The 4,705-nt window shown below is 42.6% G+C and overlaps 1 long non-coding RNA gene across 1 annotated transcript; it reads left to right on the top strand.

Moving 5' to 3' along the window:
* Positions 1-720: 720 nt before the first annotated feature.
* On the top strand, positions 721-1,280 carry LOC124391720. Its single transcript, XR_006927025.1, has 3 exons — positions 721-889; positions 1,000-1,077; positions 1,174-1,280. It is a non-coding gene; the product is annotated as an uncharacterized LOC124391720 (long non-coding RNA).
* The last annotated feature ends 3,425 nt before the right edge of the window (positions 1,281-4,705 follow it).

The raw sequence follows: 4,705 nt of genomic DNA, 5'->3' as shown, positions 1-4,705 counted from the left end.
GAGAAAAAACTTCCATCGGGTCATTTTTAAACGCACGACGATGCCAAAAGATAAACTCTTGAGAGAAATAGTTGTGAAAGGAAGGAGGAAGACAGTGAACAATGACTTTCTTGGTCGACTACTGTTTAGATACAAGCCGTTGTAACGCGTTGAGTCTGGGTGAAGGGAGAGCTCACTAACTCCAGTTGCAACAGAAATCATATAAGCACAGACAGGTTTCCAAAACTCGTGCTTTTTTATTTTTCTTGGCAACAGCGTCACGGGTTAGTCAAAGAAACTTAGAAATGAGCATCAGAAAATAATAAGCACATAATCCTCAGTCTTACACACACGCAGTAATACCGGAAGAATACAGTGGCAGGCTATTCCCAAAATACCGCTATGATCCTAAAGGAAGCGCAACATATACACCGTGTGTAACATGTCTTTCATTAAAGCCTGTGTAAAGTACATTAGTGTAAACACCTACGGCTTATAGACAGGTGTGGCTTATTTATGTTAAAAATAAAAATATTTGTAAAATTCAGTGGTGCGGCTTATATATGGGTGCGCTTTATAGTCTGGAAATTACAGTAGTAGTTCTGAGATTTAAGAATTGTACAGTTAAACATGCAAATATGAATGTAACCGGGTGGTAGTTTAAGGTGCGTATATTTCTTTATGCTACAGATTATGCCTGCCCTGTGAGAATAAACATAGGGGCTCTTTAAGAGATGCTTGGTGACATCATCGCGTGTGCGTGTGGCACGGTGCACCTGAGAGTGGAAATCAGGAAGGGATATAGGCCTCACTTGTACTGTTTACTAGGGTGATGTATGTCTGCAGTAATTTCTGCAGATGCACAAATTTCGAGGTGTGACGGTTAGCATAGCGTGAGCTAACGCATCAGGTCAGTGTTTCAGATGTATATTAGTTTAAAAATTCATTAAATATGTGATGTATATTTTTAAGAAAGATCTCTGAATTCTAAGAGTTCAGGAAATGTGTTGTTTTATGTAGCACGTGCAAGCCATACAAGTTCTGTTGGTGTGTTCGGCCTATCGGAGCATAAATAGCACTGAAGGCTAAGTTTGGAAAGTAAGTAAACCATGCCATTGGATTCTAGAGGAGTAATTTACTTTTCCTTAGTTTGGTCAATGATATAATTTGAGTCATTTGTTTCTTTTTTTTTAGAATTGCCACTGCCGTATTTTTGTTTACTGGATAAAATTTTGGGTTTATTGTTTTATATATTGCACACCAAAAAGACAGATTCTGTACATCAGGCAGTACTTTATTTTAATTTTATGATATTTAACTTTTGTGTTTAAAAATATTTGTCCTGTAATTTTGTTTTATTTAGCTCCTTATTTATCTTCTTCCACATAAAAAATTAACAAGCAGGATATATATATATTGTTAATTGGAATAAAGAACCCCAGTGGAATTTGTTGGTCTTCTGCTTATCATTGCAACGGCCACAAATTTTGGTACCAGGAGTGGGGTATTCCAAGTGGTTAGGGGATTTAATTTTTTTTTGTGAAGGTGTGCAATATAAGGTATAGTAAATAATACGGTGGTGGTGAAGAGGCTGGGAGTTCAAGTGAAGTAGAGAGAGACACCAAGTGTTGTGAAAGGACATCAGTGGATCGTCAAGGACTGTAACCAAGGCCCAGCCAGAGTTCAGCAAGAACCAGCCCAAAGGGAGACTGTGCAGGAACTGCTACGTCGGATTAAAAGGGCGTCGAGTCTTTATCCTTTTCAGAGCTTTTCTTAAATTGTTTCAAGAACATTTATCTCACTATGTCGGAACAAGATGATAACCATAGTGAAACGAGTTTGCCAGAACAGATAAGGGAATTACAGAATAGGCATGATGAAGCCATGGCTGCAATTTCTGCACTGAACCAGAGGTCTTATGTTTATGTCCCAAGAGAAAGGCACATTTCACCCTATTGTGGTGACATTGAGAAAGATGGCAGGTCAGTTGATGATTTTATAGAAGAGGTCGAGCGCGTCCTGCGTGCTAGACATCAGTCTGATAATGACCAGTATGATTTTGTCATGTCCCTGTTAAGAGGAGCAGCCCTTGAAGAGGTACGTTTACGCAGTGTTGATGATGATGGAGTTAGTGAACTGTTTGTATATCTCAGAGAAGCCTTTGGAGACAAGCGTAGTGCACCTCAGCTCCTACACAGTTTCTATAGTCGCAAGCAGTTAGAAAGGGAAAGCATCAGAGAGTTTTCACATGCGTTGTCGCAAGCACTCAATTTGATACTGAAATGTTCCTCGGACGCTGTAGCTGATGTGAAGGTAGCATTGAGGGATCAGTTTGTAGAAGGGGTCTGGGATCCTTCTCTTAAGCGGGAACTTTGCAAATTTGTTCGCAATCACCCTGATTGTACTATGATTGATGTCCGAGATGAAGCACAGATGTGGTTCTTAGAGGAACCCTCAACTAGTACCACAGCAAATAAGTCACGACATAGTAGTAGTTTAGCAAATTGTTCAGCACTTCAGGTGCATGAACGTAAAAGATGCTACCTTAGAGGATGTACTTAAGGTCATAGCCGAGCAAGGCAGGGCAATTAGTGAGTTGACTCAAGCAGTGAAAGATCTAACTGCACAAGGCGGTAGCACAAGAGTAAACATTAGTAGGCCCAAGTCTCAACCAAGATTCACTGAGGAAGGGCTACCAATATGTTTTAGGTGTCAAGTAGCTGGACATGTTGCAAAGAATTGTACTCAGAAGCCGAGTACTCCGTTCGCTCAGCCTGTTCCCCCTGACTCTCAGGGAAGTGAGACCCCCCCAATCATCACAAGTCGGGCAATTCGGGGAAGGCAAACTGACTTAGAGGATGCTCCTCCTCTTGTGACCAGTTGATGCAACGCTGTAGGTACATGCCCTGTAGTTGAGCTTTTGGTTGGTGGTGTTGCCACCCAGTGCCTGCTGGACACTGGTAGTCAAGTGAGCACAATAACTGAGCAGTATTTTCGGAACCATCTGTGTGGGGAAGATGGTGACATGCTCTCCACCACTGGCTGGCTAAAACTCACAGCTGCCAATGGGCTTGACATACCCTATCTTGGCTACCTGGAGTTAGAGGTTGAGGCCATGGGAATTAAGATGCCGCACTGTGGCTTCTTAGTGGTTAAAGACATTGTTAGCCCTGATAAATCACTGCCCTGTATTATAGGCATGAACATAATCAGTCATTGTAGGCAGCTAGTCAATGCAGAATTCGATACTACCTTGGATGCAAAAGTGGATTCCGATTGGAGGGATGCTTTCCAGAAGGCACAGACATGTACTATTGAAAGGACCTGTGTTGCAGTGGTCGCTGGGAAACGGACAGAGCGAATACCTGCTGGGTCAGTAGTGACTATCTTGGCAAGGGCGTCTAATAGAGATCTTGGAACTGGACAGCTTAGAATGTTAGAACCTTTGAGTACTCCATTGTCAGGGGGTCTGGTAGTCATTCCCACACTTGTTGATGCAAATAATATTTGTATACCTGTTGAGATTTTAAATCTTTCTCCGGAGGATGTGTTCTTGTCCCCTAGGACACGGCTGGGTATTCTGTCAAAAGTAGGGGGTGTAGAGGGTTCACAGCATTGTGAAGTGAAATTTCAGCGAATCTCAGCTGACACTGAACAAGTGACTGTAGATGTAAAGGGTGAGCCTAATAGAAACTGTTTACAGACGATCTTGGATAAGATTGACGTGGCTGGCACTGAGGACGAGCAAGCTCAGTTCAGGTCTTTATTAACAAAGTATGTTGATGTATTTGCTGTAGAGGATGAGGACCTGGGGTATACCGATAAGGTTAAGCACGAGATTCGCTTGACAGATGATGATCCTGTTACACAGCCATATCGTAGGATTCCACCAAATCAGTACCATGAAGTGAGGGAACATATCTCCAACTTGTTACGGAAGGGAGTCATACAGGAGAGTAACAGTGCCTATGCATTAGTTCTAGTGCGTAAGGCAGATGGAAGCATCAGGTTATGTGTAGATTACCGGAAACTAAATCAAAAGACCAAAAGGGATGCATTTCCTTTACCCCGCATAGATGAGAGCTTTGATGCCCTGCGGAAGCACGATATTTCTACAATTGATCTAGCAAGTGGCTACCATCAGGTGGCGGTGGAGGAAGGAGATCGGCACAAAACAGCATTTTCAACCCCTTTTGGGTTATATGAGTTCTTACGGATGCCGCTTACGCCTGCAATGGGCCTGCGACCTTTCAGAGGTTGATGCAAGCCACCATGAATGACCTAGTCTTTCAGATTCTGCTGGTCTACCTAGATGATATTTTAGTGTAAATCCTCAACGTTTCAAGAGCACTTGGCTAGACTGGATATTGTGCCGATGCGGCTGCAAGAGACTGGTCTGAAGGTAAAGCTGGAGAAATGTCATTTTCTTCAGTCAGAGGTTGCGTTTTTAGGACACCAGATATCTGCGGATGGTATCAGCACAGACCCCCTGAAGGTAGCTGTTGTGAAGCAGTGGCCGGTTCCAACTACGTTAAAGAATTTAAGATCATTCCTTGGGTTCTGCAGTTACTACAGGCGATTCATTCAGGGGTTCTCTAAAATAGCTGGTCCCTTGCATGATGTGGTAAATTCATGTTTGAATAGCGGAAGTGTAAACAAAACTAATCATTTACTGCGTTGTCTGTGGACTGAAGGATGCCAAGCTGCTTTTGACAGTCTCAAGGAT

Source organism: Silurus meridionalis, chromosome 9, assembly GCF_014805685.1.
Source record: "Silurus meridionalis isolate SWU-2019-XX chromosome 9, ASM1480568v1, whole genome shotgun sequence".
NCBI lineage: Eukaryota > Metazoa > Chordata > Actinopteri > Siluriformes > Siluridae > Silurus > Silurus meridionalis.
This window is presented reverse-complemented; position numbering and strand designations above follow the sequence as displayed.